The sequence below is a fragment of the Anolis sagrei genome, chromosome 1 (genome assembly GCF_037176765.1).
Source record: "Anolis sagrei isolate rAnoSag1 chromosome 1, rAnoSag1.mat, whole genome shotgun sequence".
NCBI classification, from domain to species: Eukaryota; Metazoa; Chordata; class Lepidosauria; order Squamata; family Dactyloidae; genus Anolis; species Anolis sagrei.
Window position 1 is genome coordinate 275,825,473 of NC_090021.1, and position 12,147 is coordinate 275,837,619.

The window sequence follows — 12,147 nt, forward strand, 5'->3', positions numbered from 1 at the left end:
ATTTCTAAGATTGTATGCTGTTATTGCTGTGTTTTCTTTTATACCACAATAAAAATGTATACACACAAAAAAAGGAAGCAAAAATATCAATATCAGTTGTGATGGATATAAATTGTATTATATTATGAGGGCTTTTTTTCAACAGCTGTATACAGAGTTAGAATTATTACACCGGGATTGTGGCGCAGCTGGCTGAGTGTCAGCTGCATTAACATCACTCTGACCAAAAGGTCATGAGTTCGAAGCCAGCCCGGGCTGGAGTGGGTGTCCAGCCATTGTGTAGCCCATTGTCGACCTTTGCAACCCGAAAGACAATTGCATCTGTCAAGTAGGAAAATAAGGTACCACCTTGTGTGGGAGGCTAAATTTAACTAATTTATGAGGCCATAAAGAAAAAGACTCCGGGGAATGTGGAATGCGGAAGAACTTCATCGGTGTCGTTGATGGACGATGAAAAGCAGCAGCTCCCCTGGCGGCCAGAAAAAAAGTTAAATAGCCTTGGTGTATTTGTGTGTTAAATGTTGTTTGTCAAACTGGCATTGAATGTTTGCCATATATGTGTTGACTGTAATCCGCCCTGAGTCCCCTGCGGGGTGAGAAGGGCGGAATATAAGAACTGTAAATAAATAAATAAACTTAGAAAAGTTGTATTTGGAGCTAAACGTCCCAAAACCTCCCTCACAGTCATCACAGCATGGCCAGCATTACTTTTCCAGCAACTTTCTAAATAGTTCATAAACATCTTTGTATATATGTGTGCCCATATGCACTAACTAAAAATAATTCACAAATATTATACATCTCTGTCTAGTCTCCCTAGTCTCTTATGCATAACTAATATTGTTAAATCTTTAAGATAACTATCACTGTAATCCAATACCCACTTAGCTGGAACTAATTCCACTTCACTTACTTTCCACAGTATTCCTCTTTCCTAATCCTTTACTTTCCTCTAAGGCTTTTGTTCTTTCCATGAACTGAATTTTATATCAAAAGCACCTTGGGGTAGAAACCTAGCTCCCCAGTTTTACTTATGTGCAGTGCCAGATTACATAATAAATAGAAAGAAGAGGCAGAGAAACAGGTGATGTCTTGCTTTGTTTTTAACCTCATATTAAACACCATAATGCTTTATTTATATTTGTACATCCCGTTGAAACCCATATGTATAGAAGATAAGTTTTAAATCATAATAAATAAAATTATGCTGAGTACATTAGTACTCAGCATAATAAGCTTCAACATAACTAATCTCTGAAGCAAAATATCTGAGGCTACCACTAATTCACACAGTGTGTATTAAGTTATTGTGCCTTGGCACAATTTTGCCATTGGTTGGTATGTTGGAAATAGCAACCTTCTACAAGCCTCCTATACTAGTTATTTGTTATGTATATAGTTGAGATTGCTTACTATATTATATGTATATATTGGTATGCAGTTTTCCCATAACTCTATGTAATTGAGGTTGTGGGAGAGACTACAGACCATGTGACCCAGATCTGGGATTATTCAGATTGAGACTCCATTTTTAGAAGTCAGTATGAGTCTGTTTGCATTTAGTTGATGTTGATATATGAAGTCAGTTGAGTACAGTATGCTGTAATGAGTAGTCAGTCTTTACTGAGTCAATGTTCAGTAATGTATGTGACTAAAGAGAGTGTTAGTCTGCATGCAACAAAGAAGAGACTAAACCAAAATGATTTTGAAAACTTACTGTTTAATTAAATGTACCTGTATGTTGAATACATGAAGTTTGTAAGTAAATCAACTATGAGTTTCTATGAGTTTACCAGGCTGTATGGCCACGTTCCAAAAACCACGGAACATGGAACATGACCATACCGCCCAGAAAACTCACAGAAATCCAGTGATTCTGGCCTGAAAGCCTTCGACAACACATTAAATCAACTACGTTACTTTGAAATTAACAAAGACTGTCTATTTTTCATCTCTTGAGAGCATGGTTTAAAAGCAATATATTTTGTGGGAGAATAGTGGGGTTTTTTGAGCAAATGAAATAACACTTCTGAAGATCTGCTGCATTGGCATATCTTTGTTCCTAACAATTAAGAGAGATAACCAGGTATATCAGCCTAACAACTGAGGAGCTGGATTTGTCTTGCATGAATACTAGTGGATATTTACCACTAAAGAGAAGATTCACTCAAATGAGTATTTAACTCTTCTTAGGAAGACCATACTTTACAAAAGGGTTATGATTATTCCATATTGTGTGAATGCCAGTTAATCTCCAAAGCCATCATGCTTCCAAAAGGCTATGGAGATTCCTGGTTTTCCAAAGGGTTATGGCCTCTAAAAGGTCATGCCTTTCCAAAATGGTACAGGCACAAATGGGAAAGGAAGGCAAGGACATAATAAATACAGTCTCTCTCTCTCTCTCTCTCTCTCACACACACACACACACACACACATTCTGTACAGGAGTGCCACTAAATTATTCCACTTCCTTTGCTGCATTGACGATATGATAAAGGAAAACACACACTCATCTAGATATTAGAGATGTCTAAGGTTTGACAAAATGGAGCACTTGTTATTGGCTTTTTTCATTAAGTCCTGCAACATAAGTGAATCCTTTCTAGAATTACAGAAATTAATTAGAGGTATTGGACTATGACTCAGGAGACCAAGGTTCAAATTCCCTTTGGTCATGGAAACCCACTGAATGGCCTTGGGCCAGTCGAATTCATTCTCAGAGGAAGCCAAAGGCAAACCACACATAGACAAATCTGGCCAAGAAAATCCTAGTGATAGTTTTGCCTTGTGGGCAGGGGCGGATCAACCCATTACGCAAAGTAAGCATTTGCAGTATAGTTGATTTTGCCCAGGGGTGCTCTTGAGGCACTCTTGGGGGAAAATAGACCTTGACATATGCGAGTTGTAGTTACTGGGATGTATAGTTCACCTACAATCAAAGAGCATTCTGAACTCCACCAATGATGGAATTGAACCAAATAGGGCACACAGAACTCTCATGATGAACAGAAAATATATATCAGTGATTAGTTGGGGGGGGGGGGGGCATCAAAATACTGTTTGCTTACAGTTGAAAATTACCTAGGGCCACCTCTGCTTGTGGGGGAGGGTGTTCACCATAAGTTGGAAATGATCAGAAGGCACACACTGATAAGAGTAAGCAGGAAATGCATATGATGTAGATGTTCCCACATCAGGTATTTCTGCAAACTATAGACAGAAGGTAGGAACACAAGAGACGAAGACATTTGAAACAGGCAAAGAACAAGATTGTGTTATTTCCCCTATTCCACATGTATACATTGCTAGCCCAGCCATGGAATGGCACTTCACCTTTATTTTGATCTAATTTCTAGAACACTCTTCTATTCAGTCATTATATGCCATCTCCTATTGCATCTATACTGGATGGACCAGAGGGGAGAGAATCAATCACATTTCCCAGGGCTTCTGAGAAAGTATGCAAGCAATGTAGCTGTTTTACAATGCTGAAAGGTGGGGATACGGCTGTGCAAAACATAATGGATCACTGGGTACCTGTTCTGAATTAAATCCAGTGTGCACACGTCATATCAAAGTGATATTAATTGCATGGATACAGTCAAACAGCAGACGATGAGGGGAAATGGATATGTCCTCACTCTCAAGAAAATATTCAGTTTGACAAGCACATCAAAATGTTAGAGGTCTGTTGTTTGACTTTGCTATTTCCCCCCTAGTACTTGAGTCAAGGAATGTGCATTTCGATACCATTCTAGCCCCGCCTCATCCAAAACCTCACTAAACCGATATATTTCTTTCATTCCTTTTCATCTGTAATCTGTCAGCATACCTGGCAAAGCTGTTGTGAAGACTGAAATTATATATAATGTTTGACCACAGCAAAAAACCACTTCTGAAAATATTTTGTGTGTGTGTGTGTGTGTGTGTCAGGAGCGACTTGAGAAACTGGTGTGAGAGAATTGGCCATCTGCAAGGACGTTGCCCAGAGGACTCCAGGATGTTTTGATATTTTACCATCCTTGTGGGAGGCTTTTCTCATGTCCCTACATAGGAAGCCAGAGCTGACAGAGGGAGCTCATCTGTGCTCTTCCTGGATTTGAATCTGCATCCTATCAGTCTTCAGTCCTGCTGGCACAAGGGTTTAACCCACTGTGCCACTGAGAGCTCCTCTGAAAACATTGCATTGATGGTTGCTTTTGTGAAAGCTCAAGCTCATTTTTGAGTTTGCCCTCATCCCTACGTAGTTGTACATTTTTGAGAACTGTTGGCTTAGTGTAAATCTACACTGGAGAATTAATGATTTAACTGCCATAACTCAATGCTATGGAGTTGTAGTTTCATAAAGACTTTAACTCTCTCTGCCTGACGCCTCCCCAGACTACAACTCCCAGGATTCCATAGTATTGATCCATAGCAATTAAAGTGTTATCAAACTGCATTAATTCTACAGTGTAGATGCAGCCTAAGAGAAAGCTTGCCCAAGTGCATAATTCACTTTTCACTTCCCAGTTGAACAATCTGCAGTAGGGAAGTCCCATGATATTTCTGTGTCTCCTCTGTCCCTGTGGCAGGGACAGAGATTCTTCCAACACAAAAATCCCAGCAGTTCTGGAAAACAGGACATGTGGGAAGAATCAGGCAATTCCGTTTTAATTGTCTGGTGGTTTTTTTAGGCTGCAGCAAGAATTTTGGTGGCAGAAGTATCTTGATGGCAGCCCAATTGTGCAATGCTCGTTTGATGCCAGGACCTCCCTATAATTGATGGAAGTTTCCCATGCTAACCTATAACATCACAGTAGATCCCAACACGTGTATTTGAAAATATGAGAGGAAACTGAGAAGCATCCTACTAGGAAATCTAAATTTATGGTTCAGAAATCAGCTTTCAGACTTATTGTTCTGGTGCTTCCATCAATACTATTGATCAAGGATGTCAATCTGAACGTTCTGTTCTGGAATAGCAAAACTTATAGGTCACATTTTGCAAAATGGTCATCCAGATATAGTAAGAAAACAATACTCTAATGCTTGCACTGAATCCATTCATGGGATTACAAATAAGCTTAACATATATACGGATTTAGCTGATTTTGTAATCCAGATGCGAACATAGCAAAATAGGATGGACCCATAAACTCTCTTTTGTAGGTTGGCCTAACTAATACAAAGAATTGGGGTGTGCATCCAGTGTAGAATTAATGCAGTTTGACACCATTTTAACTGCCATGACTCAATGCTGTAGGAGTTGTAGTTTGGTGAGGCCCTGCACTCTTTGGCGGAGGAGGCTAAAGATATTATAAAATTGCACAGACCATGATTACATTGTATTGAACCATGGCAGTTTAGGTGGTGTCAAATTGCACTAATTCTATAGTATAGAAACAGTATAGACCAGGTTTCATACTAGTAGTCAGAGGCTAGTGTGACATTCAATTTTACCCCACTGGAGAGAGGGGATTATCTTAATTTCACACAACTTCCTATAAATTTTAAATATATTACTACTTGTTGGCAGGTCCACAAAGAAAGAAACATATGATACGGTCATAAAACAAAGTTACAAATAGCCAAGATAATTCACCTGCTGTTAAAACATTTCTGATTTGTTCCACATTTCACAAAGCATTCTCCATTGCATAGCTATCAAGCGACTGTATGAATAGCCTAACATTCTGAAATCATTACACTGTATTATGGACATCCAAAAAAACAGTCAAAATCCACTTGGCATAATTCTGCAATCCCTGCAATGGATTTCCATGCCAGCACCCATGTTAAAGGTAAAGGTAAAGGTTTCCCTTGACATTAAGTCTAGTTGAGTCTGACTCTGGGGCATGGTGCTCATCTCCATTTCTAATCCGAAGAGATGGCATTGCCCATAGATGCTCCTAGGTCATGTGGCTGGCATGACTGCATGGAGTGCCGTTACCTTCCCATGGAAACAGTATCTATTGATCCACTCACATTTGCATGTTTTCAAACTGCTAGGTTGGCAGAAGCTGGGACTAACAATGGGAGCTCACTCCACTATGGATTTGGACCACTGACCTTATGGGCAGCAAGTTCTGCAGCTCAGTGATATAACCCACTATGCTACCATGGCCCCATCTATATGCAAACTTCAGTGTAAATGTTTAGTAGATAACTTTGAGAAAGTCACGAAGATATTTGGATTGCCCGCTAAAATATCAGGGGTTTCAAGTTGGACATCCAGTTGCTCTGTCCTGGTCATTTACTACCTCTTTATTATCTTTAGATTTGTGTATCTGCTCACCTCATATCTATATGGGTCCCAGGCTGGAAGAAATGAGGGACACAAAATAAACACAGAAAAAAACAAATGAAAACAATATGGTAGTGTCCTGAAACATAACACTATTTGTTCACAACATATGAAATACCAGCCAGTTCCTTCACTTTCTAGCCTCTCTAGACCAGTATCAGCTGACAGTCCTTGGCAAATTTCCACAAAAGAAAGAAACAATTATAGTGAATGTACACAGACATGGTGTCGGTACCTACCACAGTGAGAGAATAAAACCTAACTACTGGTACCCCACAGCAATTAGCCTGGGGATCACTGCCCTAATATTAAAAAACTGATCTTCAACAAAAAAAAATCCTCTCCCAGGGTAACTTGGCAACATGAAGGAGACTTGAATTACTAATGGAGAATCCTCAGCACTCAGATCAAATTAAAATGTCCAGGTCCCTTGTAGAATCCCAAGGGAACCCATTCACATTGCACAATATAGTATAATGATTCTACTTTAATTCCCATGGCAACATCCTATAGATGTTTTGCAATTCAAGAAGACACATTTTACCCTTCTGATTGTAGAGCATCCCTATACCCTTTAACTGTCTCTTTGATTTCCCAGCTCTTGTGAAAGAAGTCTCATGCTCTTTCTTTTTGTTGTCATTTTCTATTTCTCTACACTGATTATAACAATAATTCTCCTTGACCTCAAGTTGTTGAACAGTTGCATTCATGGTTCTGATTCTATTTCTTTCACTTCTTTCCCTTTTGTTTCTTGACAGTCTTAGCTGCTTGGATGTTGGAAATAGGTAAGCTTCTCAAGCCTTCTCTGTTTAATGTTTTGTCTGTTTATGTCTTGTTTATTTCCTGAAGTGTATGTGTGTTCTTAGGTTTGCAGTTTTCTTAGATCTATGTACTTGAGGCAGTGGGAGGGGCTGCAGACCATGTGACCAGTTCAGTAACTGTTTAGAACACAGCTGAAAAATGACAGTTGAGGGATGACAATTGAAGAGGACTGTTGGAAGTAGACAGAGCTGTATAGCCTTGAAGAGACTGATAAAGGCTTTTTTTTTGTATGTCAGGAGTGACTTGAAAAACTGCAAGTCACTTCTGGTGTGAGAGAATTGGCCATCTGCAAGGACGTTGCCCAGGGGATGCCCGGATGTTGATGTTTTATCATCCTTGTGGAAGGTTTCTCTCATGTCCCTGCATGGGGAGCCGGAGCTGACAGAGGGAGCTCATCCGTGCTCTCCCTGGATTCAAACCTGCAACCTGTGGGTCCTCAGTCCCGCCAAGCACAAGGATTTAACCTATTACGCCAAGTTAAAAACACAAACCGAAACGGTGAAAAGTTTAAACTGACAAGAAATATGCCTGTATTCTTCTTAAATGAATGAAGTTGTGAGTAAAATAAACACCTTATTTTAAAGATGACTACTTGATTTGTCACCTGAGATCATTACATAGAAACAAGATATTTATGGACCCAGTGATTATCCAATAAACTAAAGCAGTGGTTCTCAACTTTTGGGCCTCTGGGTGTCTTGGACTTCAACTCCCAGAAATCCCAGCCAGCTTACCAGCTGTTAGGAACTGTGGGAGCTGAAGTCCACAACACCTGGAGGCCCAAAGTTTGGGAACCACTGAACTAAAGGAACACCTCAGTTCAGCCATGAATATATGTTTTTGTGCATTGGCATGTCTTTATCCCCAGCAGTTCAAAGATATACCTAGGTACATCAGTTTAACAGCTAAGAGAGCTAGTTGCCTTGCATGAATGCTGATGAATACCATTTTCCAAAAAGGGCTATGACTTCTAACAAGATCATACCTTTTCTTTGACCAGTGGTTTTCCCAAATGGTTATAGAGATTCACATTTACCTAGTAGGTTATGTGACTGTGATCATACATTACCAAATACTGGAGAGTTTCATTTGTACTCCACGAGGCTTCTCTCTCTCTCTCTCTCTCTCTCTCTCTCTTTTTTTTTTTTTTTTGGCCCCACAAGGGTAGAACCAATGCAACTCTCCAACATCCAGTAGGACCACACAATTCCTATCCCTGATGGAATACTTACTTAGGAATAAGTCCCACTGAATACAAACAGGCTTATTCTGAGCAGTTGGGCAAGAGATACCTCTATAATGGGTTGTTATGTGCTGTATGGCCATGTTCCAGAAGCATTATCTCCTGATGTTTCACCTACATCTAAGGCAGACATCCTCAGAGGTTGTGAGGTCTGTTGGAAACTAGGAAATGGGGTTTATATATCTGTAGATTGTCCAGGGTGGGAGAAAGGACTCTTGTCTGTTTGAGGTAGGTGTGACCTCACAACTTCTGAGGATGCCTGCCATAGATGCAGACAAAACATCAGGAGAGAATGCTTCTGGAATATGGCCATACCTTCCAGAAATCTCACAACAACCCAGTGATTCTGGCCATGAAAGCCTTCAACCAGGCATCCTCAAACTGTGGCCCTCCAACTGTTTTGGCCTCCAACTCCCAGAAGCCCTTGTCAGCTTGTTCATTGGCCAGGAATTCTGGGAGTTGGAGGCCCAAACAGCTGGAAAGCTGCAGTTTGAGGATGCCTGCCTTCAACGACGATAGCTCTATAATGTTAATACTGTCAGGCCAACTTAATGAATTTCTGGAAATTCCACAAAAGTGAAACATATAGGCAGCTAATAAATGTGAAAGTTAGAGGGAAAGAAGAGACAAGAGAGCTGGCCCTGAACGACCCATTCCTTAGTGATGAGGAGAGCAGGCTCCAGATGGGCTCTGCTTCAGGTAGCAGAATATCTTGGGCGGCCACACCAGGGAGGAAGAGAGATGTGACTGGCCAGGTCTCTTCGCCCCAGTGTCTGGCAGACAAGGCTCCCTCCCATCCTGCCAGGGGAAGCGTGTGGAAAAAGGGAATAAATCTGCAGGCTGGGAGAGCCCAAAGCCTGTAAATTAACCAACTCCCTTTCGGCCCAGAGCGCATTAACTTGGGAGGCTGAGAAGCCGAGCCAAAACCTCTCCATTGATGCACAACTTGTTTTGTGTAGTCGCCCAGAAGAGGCGGCGGCCAAGTGAATGACTCCCAGCCGGTTTAGTCATGCAACCACACAGAAGAGCAACACTCCAACAAGGGAGCACAAAACAAACAGCCTGCAGATCCAGATAACACACACACAGTGAGAGAGGCTGAGCGAGAGAAGAGAGAGAGAGAGAGAGAGAGAGGCGCTTCATCTGCGCCGTCTGGCTCCAAGACATTGGACTAAGGAAGAGGCGCCTCATCCAACCAGACACATTTGGGAAGCATCCCCAAACTTTTCACCCAGGCGGTTCCTCCTCTGCTCCATCTGCTTTGCGAGTGGGTGGGAGGCTTGCGATCCAAAACACATCCAAACCGTAAAAAAGGGGGAGGAAAGGTTTCTCAGCTGCTGCGAATGCTGCTTCCTGACTTGTTTGTTGTCTGGGGCTTGGCTGCCAGGGCTTTCGCCGGGCTCCGGTGTGGACGCCACCAAGAAAGCGGGCCCAGTTGCAGAACAGGGGCAACTGAGGCATAAACAGACCTTGCCACTTCATCACACTAGTGACTGAATCCACTTTAAATCCGGTTTCTGCCTCCTGCAGAATTCTGGGGTTTGTAGTTTAGGGAGGTTGTTAAAGGCGCCTCCCTAAGCTACAAATCCCAGAATTTTGCAGGAGACAGAAACCGGTTTTAAAGTGGATCCATCCTCTAGTGTGATGAGGACAGGAGGGAGGAAAGACGGAGGTTTCACTGCTTCAATAGCCATCGAAGGAGGCTCTAAAGTCCAGAGACCCTCATGGGCACCTCAGGCCTGGGAAAGTCTCTCTCTCCTACCTTTCCGGCTTCGGGGTTGGTGATGCGAGGCTCTCCAGGCTCCTTTGCTGGTGCTCTGGCGCAGGAGAGAGAGGAGGGGACTCTGCCTACGCTCCGGACGCCTCTGGCCAACTTCTGGAGCCAGCCCCGGGCCTTCCTCTCCTTCCTTCCTCCCTTCCTTCCCTCCCTCTTTCCCTCTTTCCTCTCGCACTGGGAGGGCCTCTCTGGAGTCCTTTGACTGGCCGCGCTGGCGACCCCGGTTGCGCAAGAAGGAAGAAGAAGAAAGGCGCGCTGGGAAGCCTCCCCCCCCTTCCTATTGGGGGAGACGAGGCGGCGGGCTGGCTCCGAATTCGAATCCTGGCCCGGATTGCCCTTCTCTGTTCTGTGCTGTTCTTGTTTGCTTCTTCCCAGCCATCAGCTATTACGTTTGCTCCACACGTGTTCTTCAATGTGAAAAACCACCAGGAGCTGACTGTGCATCTACACCAGGCATGGGCAAACTTGGGCCCTCCCTCCATGTGTTTTGGACTTCAACTCCCACCATTCCACACAGCCTCAGGCCCCTTCCTTTCCCCCCTCAGCCGCTTAAGTCCAAAACACCCGGAAGGCCCAAGTTTGCCCAGACAGCGCCATCAGTGAAAGAGAATGCTTAAGAGGCTGAGAGGGAAAAGGAAAAGGTCCGAGGCTGTTAGGAATAGTGGGAATTGAAGTCCAAAACACCTGGAGAGAGGGCTCAAGTTTGCCCATGCCTGCTCTATACTGTATATAGAATTAATGCAACTTGACACCAATTTAACTGCCATGATCCTTATACTATAGTATAGCATACTATTTTTCCCCGTGTCAGGAGCGACTTGAGAAACTACGAGTCGCTTCTGGTGTGAGAGAATTGGCCGCCTGCAAGAACGTTGATCCAGGGGACGCCCCGATGTGTTACCATCCTTGTGGGAGGCTTCTCTCGTGTCCCCCCATGTAGAATAAATGCAACTTGAAAACAATTTGACTTGATGATCCTTATACTATAGTATATAGCATACTATTTTTTTCCTTGTCAGGAGCGACTTGAGAAACTGCAGGTCGCTTCTGGTGTGAGAGCATTGGCAGTCTGCCCAGAGGACGCCCCGGATGTGTTACCAACCTGTGGGAGGCTTCTCTCATGTCCCTTGCATGTGAAGCTGGAGCTGACAGGTAGGAGCTCACCCTGCTCCCCGGATTGGGACCGCAACCTTTTAGTCAGCAGTCCTGCCGGCACCGGGGACTCCATAGCATACGATGGAGTCATGGGAGTTGTAGTTCAGCGAGGCACCACTACTCTTTGGCAGCGAATACTAAAGATTTCGTAAAACGACAGCTTCCGTGATGTCATACCGTCACGCCAAGGCAGTTAAAGTGGCGTTAAACTGCATTAATTCAACCTACAGTCTACTTCTTCTGGTGCTTCATACGCTCGAATTACATTCAGTATCTCACCCACAGAAAATTTGGGGGCTGAGGGGAAATGTCATGGAGGGAAGAATTCTTTATTTTGGTGGCAAAGCGGTCATCTCTATCCTAAAGCCTTGAAAGGACTCTAGATCTGAGTAGACAGAGGATGCTTCACACAAAATCTTGACAGTGACTCAAAGCTACTGTCCTTCAGGAGAAATATTAACGTCTCCCCCCTCTACAGGCTTTGCTTTTCTTGCACAAAGACTATATCGAACCCTAAGGACAGGCGGGTAAATGGTGATGATGATGATGATGATGGGTTTCATCCATGGACTGCACAAATCTCTTGTCTCATCAAGTTTCCAGACCTCAATGAGTAACTAGAGATAGGATTAGGCTGAGTGACCCCCCCCCCAAAAAAAACATACACACATTGCTATGCATGTTTCTTAAAGGGCTTTGTCTACTCTTCCTTCTTGCCCCTGTCTCCTCCCCTTTGATGATGTAGCAATGGAATTTTGTGAGGGAACTTCCTTTTTAAAGGAATTTTTGTTGCCCTGGGCTGGCCATGTTGTGGCCTTTCACCATTTTCCAGTCTGTTCTGCTTTTCTTTCTACCTATGAGGAT

General features: G+C 43.0%; 1 protein-coding gene across 1 annotated transcript in view; it reads right to left on the minus strand.

The window, feature by feature from the left end:
* Positions 1–12,147, minus strand: part of ALX4 (ALX homeobox 4) — a 103,005-nt gene that overhangs the window by 69,040 nt on the left and 21,818 nt on the right. The window lies entirely within an intron of this gene.